Source organism: Anser anser, assembly GCF_964211835.1.
Source record: "Anser anser genome assembly, chromosome: 9".
In the NCBI taxonomy this organism is placed as follows: Eukaryota; Metazoa; Chordata; class Aves; order Anseriformes; family Anatidae; genus Anser; species Anser anser.
The window spans coordinates 6166989-6180021 of record NC_139729.1 but is presented as its reverse complement, the minus strand read 5'-3'; the positions used below and the strand labels follow the sequence as shown (position 1 = coordinate 6180021).

The window sequence follows — 13033 nt, the reverse complement described above, 5'->3', positions numbered from 1 at the left end:
CACATAATCTTTTTGCTTTCAGTCTTACCAGTTCTTGACTCGCTCCTTTTCTCTCAAAGATAGACATAAGCAAGCTAGTGTCACCCATTGTGTTCCCCATAGCAGGTCTTCCTCTGGCTTCAGTACCCATATTCTCCTGGAAGTGCTCAAAGAATTAGGTTTATTTTCCTCTTGATTGTTGGGTTGTTAGCATCTTTGGTTTGCTTTGCTCCTTAATGAAATTGTCCTTGAGGACATCCGTCTGCAGTGGGGTGACCCAAAAGCACCTGCTTTCAGATTCTACTCATGTATACTTCACAGAAGCAGGTAGGGCTTGATTGTTAAAAAACCCTTTTCCTGTCCAACAGGAAATTTCTGAGGAGCCATTTTAATCAAAAAGGAAAAACTAAAGTGTACGATACAAATTGCAGCATAATTAACAAAAAATTAGAGAACTAGTTTAGCATTTGTTCGTATGAATATACACACAATCTCCCATGTACCTATGGGCACATACACAGTTATGAGTACATATATGCATCACATCTGTGGTGCTAATGTCACAGAGGACACATAATATATGAGTTATCATGGCCTTCAGACTGCCTCACCCCCAACACCACGTTATTTATTTATTCATCTTTTGGGACCCATTGAGACAGACAAACAGGGTTGCCAGCGTGTTTAATTAGAAGTATTCGATAGTATTCTTTTTTATCAGACATCTCAACATTATTTCTTAATTTGATCTCACTGTATACATTCTTTGTGGCTCTTCATTTATTTTGATAATAAATCAGCCCTAGAGTTAAGCATCATCAGAGACATGGAGTCGCAAGCAAATTGGATTGAGGGAGGCCTCTTTGGCCCCCATTTCCAACTTCAGTTTATGTTCAGATGAGTGGAAAATGTGTGCTGCTAACCTCAGTGCAGGTCTTCCAGTTCATTGCACAAGTGATACACTTCCATAAACCTGATGATGCAGTCTGTGATCTATGGAAAGAGGAAGAGGGCACTGAAATGAACTCCAGATGCACCTATTTGTTATGCTGTGGGCTCTGGAGGCCTGGCACCATGCAAAATAGCATTTCATAAGTCACTTTCTAGGCCATTGCACGAGATATTAGCAATAACATCACTAAACATGCTGCCTTTGCAGAGAAAGCGTCATCTGGCTTCCCACCACGTCAAACACTGAACTGATCAAGAAACTGTTTGGCGTTACAGGATAAGCCTTCTCCTCCAGTGAATAAGGTTACAACATAGATGCATGAGAATATTTTTATCACAAGCCCATGCTTTTAAACAGGTTATTAGCACAGCACCAGCAGGGGGCCAGAGAAATGAAGACTTGATTTGTTCATTCAAATCAAATAATTATTTACAGCCTAAATGATCAAACTCTGCACTTTAAAAAAAAAAAAAAACAAAAAAAAAAACCACACACACACACACTACAACAAAAGAAACTTTATTCTGCCTCCTTGATGTTAAATGGTAAAGCAGCACAGGAGTGAAAATATCCTGCAGCTCTATATCATCTTCATTATCTTCACTGGTGAAGCGAGTGAGTGAGTGGAGAGGTGTGAAATTCCAGCAGAGAGAAACATGCTGTTTTAAGAGGAAGTGCTGACATGCAGGCTACAATTAGACAAAAAATGACTGCTGACATTTAAAAATCATTACAGAGAGGAAATTGTGAGTGTAATTATGTCATCATTGACACTGTTCAAGTGTGCTGATGCATTTTTGCTGATCAAAATCAAGTGTTTATATTTGTAAATAGAATGCACTTAGCAACTCTATCAATGGAAATGTTCTAGCCAAGAACTAAGGAAAATTGAGCCAAGTCACTTTGACAGAAACTTTTTTCCTTTTGCTTGATTTTCAGTTTTTTTTAATTATTATTATTATTGCATGTTTGTTTTCTTTCAAGATCATTTTGCTAACAAGATTGCTTCTTGTTATTGATGACTTTGGATGACTGATTGGGTTTTGTTTGTAGGTGGTTTTTTCATAGAACAATAGGAATGGCTATTCTGGAGAAGGCCAAAGGTCCATCTTTCCAATATGTATTCTACATACAATAGTGGTCCACAGTTAGATGACTACAAAAGGCTATAACAGAACAATAAGAACATATTAGCCACACCAATCTCCCAGCTTCCAAAATCTGCTGCTCAGGGACTTCCCAGACTGCTCAAAACCATCAGAATAATGAAGTCTTTCTGACTCGGTTTAGATGTAGTCTGATTCTGGAGTCAGTACAAATGGAAACATGATGTCAGCAGGTGGCAAAATATGTAAATGTTATCATTTACTTGGAGGAGTTTGTTGACTGTGCTAATACTGAAGTCTTGGCACTGCGTTACTTATCACAGTTCTGCCTTAAGCACTGTCACAAATCTCTTACCTATGACATATTATCACTCAATGACAGGGAAAAGCAACCAATCTTTGATATGTACAAATGCTCGCTTCAGAGTGGACAAAATATATGGAAGTTTTTGCGTATAGCTGATTCCCAAAATATTTTTTTTTAATTTTAAATCTCAGAGATCTGGGAGATTATATATAAATGCACTTTATAAACATGAAAACAGAAATATTTACAAAGGCCCTTGAGGAAAGTGAGAAAAGGCCCTGTCTTCTGCAAAGAAACGTCCACAACAAAATATGTCTACAAATACTAGTCCTCCTGAGGATGGCATTTTGTTCACAGTATTCTGGAACATGTTTATGTTGGAAGTTAAGAAAAAGACTAAAAGTATGAACAAGATAAAGGATGCTTAATAATGAGGCACTCCACATTATGAATACAATTATATTGGAAGGCTAAGGCAGACATACAAACATGAATATCGAATGTCAACTATTCTGGTTAAAACTCCCTCTTCCTTCCTCAGTCCACATCTACGCAATTTTAAAATTCCCCTCACTATCTCTTTGTTAGTTTTATAAGAAAGAAATATAAGTCTTGGTTTGTCTTTACTGTTTTTTTTTTTTTTTTCTTCTCTCTTTTCTTCCTCTCTTTATTGACTTTGCCCTTTGGAAATGGGATTTTTCACAATCCACCTATTAATGTGCTGGGTGTCCTCCTGCAGTCAGTTTGTGTGGGTTTTGGCTTTTTGTTTTTCTGACACTGGGTCCATCAGTTTCTATCACTGTCGTTGTTTCCTAGATGCCAAAAAATATATCTAGTCAAATTGCGTTACCAGAATAATGTCAAGCAACTCTATAGTCACCACATCAGCAAAAGAGCTGCTTTCATAATGTCATTTTATGATTGGAGGAATACTGTAATTCATTTTTAGAGTGATAAAAATTTCCACGTCAAAACACAGGAGTCTTTGTGACATTAAAATAGTATAAATCAGTAGTTAGGGAACAATCTGTAGCGGGTGTCTTGGGAGAGGCCAGTCCCACTGGTATTTTGAATGACTGCTTATTACATCAGGGAATAGTCAAGAAATACACCCGTGAAAGAGCAGGCCACAGAAATATAATTTTATAGAACATAGTTTAGGTAGTAAGACAAATCAGTACCAACACACAGATCTGTACGCTCTATCCAACTGAGAGGAGCGCAGCACCAGTTCCAGATTTCACCCAGAAAGCAGAAACGGAAGCTGTGAGAAGTCCTCTGGTGCATCCTCAGCAACAAGTCAAATCTCCATGGTCTTTGCTTTTAGCTTTAATGATGACTGTGTTTTGTGGGAGATTTTATTTTAATTAAGACAGTAATAGGCATTCCACAGCTTCCCTAAGAAGTTGTATCCATCTACACTTCCAGAGACCTTTACCTGATGTCTAATTTGAATCTTCATTGACATTAACTCTTTGAATACCTACCCTGAAGTTCTTTTGAGAGGATGAATTTTTCAGTTTTTGTGCTTAGCCCCTAACGGAGCTACTAGCCTCTGTAACACAGCAGCCTACGTTTTCTGTATTTAATCTGACAAGCACAAGTGCCGGTCTCAGGGTATTGCTGCGTCCTTCTGCTGAGGCAGAAGGAAACAAGCACTTCCCCAAGTGAAACTGCTTCAGTACTGAAATTAGAAAAAATATTGTAGGCAATAACAAAATGCAATTTCTTGGAGACCAGAGGGACACAATATTCCATATAGTTTACGCTTTCATTACAAAACAATTTCTCAGTCTCTCATTTGCCAAGACATTGTCAATATAGCATGATGCAAGTCATGAGCTCCTGCTCTGATAACCCAATTCTGTAAGCTGCCTCCATTCAAATCACAAAGGTGCTTTTTACAAAAACCAACCAAAACAACCAACCAAAGAAACCAACCTCAGAGTACTCGCCACGGTGAGGCGTGAGCTTCAAAAGCTACACCAAGACCAGGAAATGCCAACACTGAAAGACAGCTGCAGTATTTTTATTCTTGCATTATATATTTTTAACAAAGCCAATGCAAATAGCAAGTATAGTGACAGTATTCAGAAGAGTGATTCTATGGAAAGGCTTTGGTTATAGCAGTAGGAGAGACTATGTGGTACCTATAGTAATCAATGCAATTTTATATCACTTTGTTTTAATGACATTAAATGATCTGCCCTGTCAGCTTTCAGACAGGGACCAAATTTTAAGGCCTTTAACCTTCATTGTGAATAACCATCCATCTCAGTTGTCTTTTCTCATCAGCTTACTGAGGTAGGGGATTTACTAACACACCTAAACAAAACAGAAGGATCACTAAAACAGTGGAGCTCTACTTCTTGATGTTACTGCAATGTAAACGTCAAATAATGGTAACAGAAATGAGGGTTGGCTGATTTTAGTAAACCAACTGTAAGAAAAATAATTATTCTGATCCATTCTACTCTGAAAGGCTTCCACTGCACGGCAACAAAAGTACATTGCCATAAATGCCACCGTAGTAATCAGTGTCAAAAACTTTTAGAATCTCTCAATTCCAAGAATGCAATACGTTATTTCTGCTGTACGATGAATGAAATAAACATATGACCAAGGTGTAGATGGAAACATGCAGCAACAAGTCTGAAGGCCAGGCTGAATAAAATATGAACAATTTAAATGGAATAGTATGATTTATCAGCTAAAGATTTTCTTCTGTAAAATATGTTCATCCTCTTCCTCCAACAGTCAAGTCTAACCAAAGAGATCAGCAAATCTGAAAATGTGGGAGCAGAGTAACAAACCGGCAGAGAATGGTAAGAATAGAAAAGATAAGATGCTATCCAAATTTGATTGCAAGGAAATCTTTTGCTTCTCAAAATACTGCTAATTAGCATTATTTGCTCAGGTTTTATTAGTTAAATTTCAACTGTTATACCTATAAAATCAATTGTGCTGCCTATAAACCTGAATTACGTTGTTACTTGGGATACCTTCATGAACATTTTGCAATGTCTCAAATCAATGAAACATGTTTTTCTATTTTAAAGTCAGAGCTGACAACACCGAATGTAATGTACTATTGGTGCATTTGAATATAACTGAAATAATTACAATATTTTATTTACTGAGTTTTAAATAGTAGTATCCACAAAACAAAATATCACAGTATTTGATTTCATATGATTTTAATACTTCATGCAACAATTGCTTCTGTTTAAACAATTGGTATTAATTATGCATGCACGAATCATTCATAAACCAGGGTTTTATATCCATCACGACATCAAAGCAGGTTTAGACTTAAAGACACAGATCCAAGGTAGATGGTATAGTTTCAACCTGCAGTTGGCAAAAGCAGCATTTGCAGTCAAACAGATTGGGAGGCTTCGATGTTTTAATGCCAGGGCATTTGTAAACCTGGTAAGCTCACCGTGCTCAGATATTGTAAGTCAGTGTTGTTTATAGACACCAAAATATGACGGCTAAACGTCTGGCTTCTCTTAGCATCAGTTCATCTGCTTTTGCTTTTAATTAAGTGAAATTAAGTGAAAATAGACATTGGCACCCCTGGTGAAAATGGTCCTACCAGAGACTGAAAGAACTGTAATTCAGCCTTAGGAGAGGGTACTGGGCAGTGGTAAGGCTTTAGCTTAAGTATCAGGTCCAGTGTTGAACATGTCTTCCACAAAGAGGGAAGTGAAAGGTGAGAGTGCTACTGGGAAAGAGCTCTGAGAAGAACCAAACATACAGAAAATAAAACTGAAAACATAAGATTGAAAAACTGGAGATAATTAAAGTGGAGAAGAGATGACTGGGATAACAGTCTGTGCACAGAAAAGGCTGGTATAAAAACAAATTAATTCCATCTCCATGTGCTCAGCAGATAACGAGACAAGTAATAGCAACATAACTGACAACAAGAAAGACTCACGCTGGACGTTAGGAAAAGCTTTCTAATGATAAGAACGAGCACAGACATAGCTTGCTTTCTGGAAAGCTACAGAGGTACTGCGTTGTGAAGGTTTTAAGAACAGGCTAGCCTAACATCAATCAGAAATGAAGGAGATGTGCCAGGGCCTATGCTGGGGCAGTCCTACGTGACCTCTCGTGCCTGCAGCATCTTAAGCTTTGTAGAATGCAGAAAGTGCTCCACACTCCTGCTAATCTACACGTGCTTGCAAGGACTGGCATTCAGTAATTCCCTGCAGCTCTGCACCCTAGGTAGAGGTGGTATTTCTGCTGTCTGTGTTTTGTTGGGACCATACACTGCTTCCAAATGAGTAAGCTGAGATGAGGCACTTCCCTGCTCAGGGCGCTGCTGGCACTGATCTGGTACATACGGCCAGTGTACAGCTCTGGATTATATTATTGAAGCACAGCCGTGGTAGGGACCTTTTAAACACCTAAATCCTAATTGTACTTAGACCTTATCCATCGTGTGTGGGCCAAAATATCAAAAGGCCATCTTTCTGTGGGCTTCAGTGATGTCTTCAACTAAATTTGAAATATTTCCCAACTGAGTGTCGTGTGAGAAAGTTGGGTTGCCCTCTCCTCACAGTGAGATAAATCACAAGTGATGCCACACAAAGATGTATGGTCTTAGACCATGACAAAAACAGAGTAGATGAATGAGCTTCATTAGAACATATTTGTCACTGTAAGAGGGTGGGACACTAAGATCTTTTGCAGCCTTGATTCTGATTGTCTTGAAAATGTCCTTTTCTTTCCAGTTTACATTGGGAAAAGGGGCAGCATGCCCTTCAGATATGCCATCCCACAAAGCAAAGTTCACACAGGGCTTCAGTGTGACCCTGGAAGCTGATTTATGTCTTGTGTCTATTTTAAGACCAGGATCTTCCTTACTCTACCTTACAACACTCTGCCAAATTCCCTTCAGAGGTGCATTAAACAGACTACCTTTTGGGCTACTAGGTCTAAGGAGTAAGTGAAATTAAAAATGGCAGAAATAAAAGGAAAGTCAAATTAATAAGAAAGCCTAAAAATATTTTAAAAATCAGTATTTCAAGAGACAAAGTACAAATTTGCAGAAGAAAGTTCATAAGTGGTGTAAAGAATTCACCTACATCTTTCTTTATCTCGTAAGAGAGTGCCTCACTTCCTGCTGAGAAGAACACCTCTAGAGTGGATCACAAGAAAGACCCATCAGCCTACTGCTGGTACTGGCTAGGTGATTCATTGCTTTATTTCACAGCAGCTGAATATCTCTGCCTTTGATGGCCTGTTTTCAGCAGTCACTTTGTGCAGGAGGTTTTAGAAAAGCTTTTCAAATCACTGTAGAATAAGTAGGAGTATGCCATGGGTACACTTGTAATTAAAACTAAGAAATATTCCAGTTCAATTATGAAATTTAAGCTACAAGCACTGCAGCTGAAGTTTTCAAAATATGCTCTCAAAATAAAAAGTCCTCACTAAATGCCTCTTGAAAGAGTAAACAGCCAGCACAGCTTTGAGCTTCACTTTGTGCTTCACTTGCAATAAAGTTATCTGACCCAGCCTCACACCTCCCAGCCTCTAACTCTGCAACAGGTCACCACAGCATAGTGTTACATGCTATAACCTTGCCCTGCCATTCACACTTGATGTGGTCACGGCTTGATTTCTAATGGCGTGCTAGGACTCCTGGCCAAATTTCATTGCTAACGGGGGGAAAAAGTCAGCCTGACAAACTGCGTATTTCCAGTGCAAGCAAAGGAAGACAGATTTGCCTTTTACTCCAAAAATATATTTTTTGTGTGTATGTACACACAAATATGTTTGTATATATATATATATAAAAAAAATATATACACTCTCATATATATGTATATATCTTGCGGGATGAAGGCTTCTTTATGTGGCATGTAAGACTTATAGTGTCCTGAGAGAAAAGCAACCAGCTGCAACTCAGGCAGTCAGTTCAGTGTGAGCACACCGAGTGAGCTATCATATAAGTGATCTTTCAGCTGCACAACATCCCATTCATCAAATGATTCAAAAATGTAATATGTTAAGGTGGGAAAAACAGAAGCTGCAGAGACAAGAAAAAAATCAATTAGCAGAAAAGCTTAGAAAAGAAAATAAAAAAAAAAGCCTGAGCAAAATCACCATGTTATCATTTCAAGTTCCTAAAGCTGTCCCAGCCTCCTTTAGGGTGATCACAGAGCTAGGTAATTCTTTGTATTACAGCAAGAGTACAGGAGTCTTCTAGTCTCCTAATTAGGCACTGATAATTTAGCAGGAGACTGCAGGATTCAAAGTATACAAGGTAGCACTAAGCACAAAGTTGGCTTTATATCCTTTGCCCCACACCCTTGCCCCACCAAAAATTTCAGATATGACAAGCCTCAATTTTAGGAAAGAGGCTGTTATAGTCTGCAAATAGTTTCCATCCTGGAAGAAGACGCACCCAACAGAATTTAAACAATGCATGCTGCAATCTCAGTTACAGTGGCATAAATTAGGATCAATTCCACTGAGGTCAGAACAGTTATGCCAGCGTGAGACACATGAGGATCGAGACCAATTAACTGCAATAGAGTTAATTCTCATCTACTGTAGCACAAATCAGAATCTGGTCCCTGGCTTTCAGCTGGATTCAGTCCATGCAGTGGGCCAAATCTGCCTTTGAATTTCAAAAGAATAGATATTGAGAAACTGATTTTATTGGAACTATTCCCAATTACAGTATTGAGACTTCTGGCCCAGAGACTACTCAATGTCCACTGAGCTGTAGCCAGCAGCTGAGGTCCCTTCGTGCTTTGGCCCAGGTGGACCAGAACACTCAGAGCACACCCTGCAAAAGCATTTCTTTGTCATCTGTGGTACTGCAGGTCAGACCTATTTTTGATCACAATTATTTCTCACGTGGATGAAGGCGGTAATTCCAAAAATAAAGCAGACGTGTGGAACACACTCATCTACCTAGTTCCTCTCTCACCCCCAAGAATATTTTTTTGACTTGTTAACTACTGGAATTTGATCCTCATGTAATACAGGAAAAGTGTAACAGCGATACCAACGACCTTAGTAAAGTGCAAGCTGTGAATAGCCCTTGTGAAGTGAGCAGCCTGAAAAGAGATAAATGTTGGTATGCCAGCTGTTTGCTTCTAATGCAGGTGAATAGCTTTAGAAATATTTAAACCAGTTGGAGTGCACTCAACTCCAATCTTCATTAATGGGAAAAATAAAGTAGAAAAGTAATAAATCATAAGAAGTGCAACAACCACATATACTAACATTTAACAGCAAAGATTCTTCCTTCCAAGTTTCTCTGCTATCTCTCTAGACTTAGTACTCCTCAAGTTTCCTTCCTGCCTGGTTACACATGAATTTTGCATTGTACACCTCCTAAAGGAAGACCATGTCTTTCCAGAGATGAGGAGGTGGTACGTGGGGACCTTACTTTGTCTAGGGAACTTCAGTGCTGTCTGGATGTCACTAGCATTACCTTGCACATTTTTGCCCTTCCCAATGGTCTTTTCCTGGTCAGTCAATATAAGCAACACTCAGGAAATTCACAGGACTGTTCCTCAGAACAACTTTTATCAAACTACACTTCTCAGGCTACAACTTCATAATTTACAGCTGTTCTTGTAAGGCCACCTAGACTCTTTAAATGTTCATAAATAGCAGCCTTGAAATGAGGAAAAAAAAAGGTTTTAGGCTTTTTTTTTTTTTTTAGTTCAAATGTGTAATTGGGGAGTATGAAGACTCTATTGTCTCAGCTTAATGATTAAAGCTGGAAAAAGCAATTTTATGCATGGGTATGGGAACGTCTCATACCTCCTGAAGCATTTTGTACCTGTCCTCTCAACATGCAGTCCTTCTGGAGGATTTGGACTTGGCCTCACTTTGCATCTTTCAGCTGCATTCCAAGATTACACACTGTGATAAACATTTTTCTAGAGATGCTTCTTATAAATGGGAGTTAAGTCCTTGAGCAAGGCCTCTGCAGAGGTGGTGAAGGGGAAGAAGGATCACAACAGAGCAGGGAGGATTTTTCACACCAGCTGGAGTGAAAGGTCTGTCTGAAGCTTTCTCCTCACAGAGGTTTTAGGAAATACCAATGGCACGAGCAGTGATTTAGGCAGGAACAGAAGGAGGAAGCCTAGCAAACAGCTACAGAAACATTGGAGAAAGGCATACAATTTAAATTGACACTCATGGAAGAAGAAGACTAGCCTACTTGATGGAGAGGAGGAAGCCGCATCAGCTGAAGGATCTGGGGACTGTCTGCCACCTCTTCTTCCACGTGGGTGAAGCAGCTCTGCAGAGCTGGGTGCTCTCCGTTACAGTAGTAATTATAAGGTGAGTGAGAAACATAGCTGCATACGATCAATTCCCTATTAAGCATTCTCTCCTGTTATTTAAAGTTGAACTGATGCAGAGCTTAATGACTCATGCTTTCTGACAAATAATAAATATACCACACAAATGAATTTCGGAGGGAGCGGTACACTTCCTGAATTTGAATGGAATTTAGCAAATAGACTAGATGAAACAATGCAGAGAAAAAAAAAGTCAAAACACTTCATTTTAGTATTTTCAAAATGGAGCGTTTCATTCTAGAACTGCCAAAACACTTCCATTTCAAAACAAAGACTTTCGAGTGTCATTTTTAAATTAGCCTAAATTTAAAAAAGAAAAAAGCTTTGAAATATGTGAAACAGCCCAAGACCAAAAATGAAGCCACTCCTTTGAAGCTGAACTAAATATTTTGGGTTGAACAAAAAAAGATACTTTTCCTGATTATTTTTTGTTTTGCCAACAATTATTTTTAAATCTGGATTTGAACAAAACCAAAATAAAATTCTGAAAAAAAAATAGTTAGAACATTGACCAAAATTTCATATATTGCGAAGCTCCAGCTTTAGGTAACCTAGCTCTTAAGTATGCTTCTTGGAGTTTAATGGAGCAGTCAGGCCCATTACTTCCAAAAAGCTATTAGAGCATATTGATTTATTTTTAATTGGAAAAGCTGAAGGGATTTCTTTTTATAATGGTGAAATAACAGAGGTTTCATCTGAAAACTCCTAGTCAGAAATACTCCTCTAGCCATGTAAATGGAGACTTAGGTGATTAGGGACATCGCTGTGGTGCTGCATCGGAATGAGCGCCCTACTGAGCCTGATCCTGGAACCCAAACTGCCTGAGCATCCACACTGCCCTGGCTTGCTTGCACTTGGGCTGTAGCCTTGCACGAGGAGAGAGAAAGCAGCTCGCATCCAGATTCTGCTTCACACAGCATTGCTGCCACGTGCTGCAGCCATTTGGCCGCAGAGGCTCCCGTCCCTACCTGAGTACAGCCGTGTAAGGGAGTAAAGATGTGGCGCTTCTGAGCCCCGTCACAGAGAGCATGAAAACAAAGCACCAAACCGCCATCCTCCTGAGAGGTGCAGCAGCAGCTCTCCAATCAATACTTTCAACCAGAAATATTTGGCTTGCAGGTGTTTGGCTTTCTGATGAATAGCCCTAATTTTCTACAGAAAGCAGATACTCTTTTTTTTTTTTCTGAAGAAAACACTCTCAAAAAATTCAATTTTCCCTTTAAAGAACAGATGGCGATAGAAAATTTTTAACCTATAAGATGTAACAACACGCATGATTTTTCTTCCCCAAAACAATCTTTTCTGCATTCTGCATTGAATTGCTACAGAAAATTGCACTAAATGTCACTGACTCTGAGCCGAAAACATTGCCTGCTTTTTCAAGCTCTAACAACAGATTTATTTAAGATGTTTCCCTGTGTGAACCTTGCTTTTTCTCATATTCTGAGCCTATTAGAGGAAGGCCAACATACCACTGTATTGCATCTTACTGGATATGGTGATTGTGGCCCCATGCCAGCCAGCTGAAAAAGAAGGTTGCTCATAAAGACCCGCAGACACAAAGAACACAGAACGGGTCACCACGGTAGAGCAGTCAGGTCTGGTACCTATCTTAGAGGTACAGAATGATCAGCAAATGTTTAATTACCAATACATGTGTGCAGAATTTCTAGAAGGCTTTTACTTACTCGCTTCCAAAAGGAAAAAAAAATCATATATGTCCTGAATTTGTTATGATTCAATCAGCGAAAGAAAGAAAAGCCAGGATTGGAGATCGCCCCCTCCCCACTATCTATCACAACAGGTTACCATCCTTAATTTTACCCGACTGTGTCATATTGTGACCAAATATTGCAGGCTTGATCCTTAACTTTGAAGTTTTTCTCTTTTGTGGAATCAAGCCAGAACCACAACATTTTTGAAAACGCAGTGTTTGACTGAATTGAATGCAGTTTTCTCTGAGAGAGTAAAACCAAACAGAAAACTTCTACCCTTTCAAGAGATTTTTTTTTAATTGTCTTTAACCCTTTTTCTTTGTGTTTATATTGGCATTTGATTAAAACTGTAGGACATCCGAATCAAAAGATTATTTTCAAAAGACAAATAAGGAAACTTTGATGATTTTTCTTCAAATATCTCCTATCATTTTTTACAAATTCTTTCCAGTTTTGGCTTGACATTGTAACACACTTCAGGATTATCTGAAAGCTAATTCAAGTAGATTCAAGTAGATCAAGTAAATCAACTTTACTTTGGCCCTGCTTTCTATTATTTTCATGTGTCAGTATTAATTGTATTTAAGTATTCTGTTTAGGAATATTTGAAATAAAATAGAGGTTTTAGAGATCAA

At 38.7% G+C, this 13033-nt stretch overlaps 1 protein-coding gene and 1 long non-coding RNA gene across 3 annotated transcripts in view; one reads left to right on the top strand and one right to left on the bottom strand.

Annotated features, from left to right (window-relative positions):
- LOC310903851 (uncharacterized protein) overlaps positions 1–13033 on the bottom strand; it is a 209100-nt gene that overhangs the window by 23970 nt on the left and 172097 nt on the right. The window lies entirely within an intron of this gene.
- LOC310903852 overlaps positions 1–13033 on the top strand; it is a 38324-nt gene that overhangs the window by 17699 nt on the left and 7592 nt on the right. The window contains exon 4 of the long non-coding RNA XR_014587874.1: positions 5102–10663. This is a non-coding gene — a long non-coding RNA (uncharacterized lncRNA). The remainder of the gene's footprint in view (positions 1–5101; positions 10664–13033) is intronic.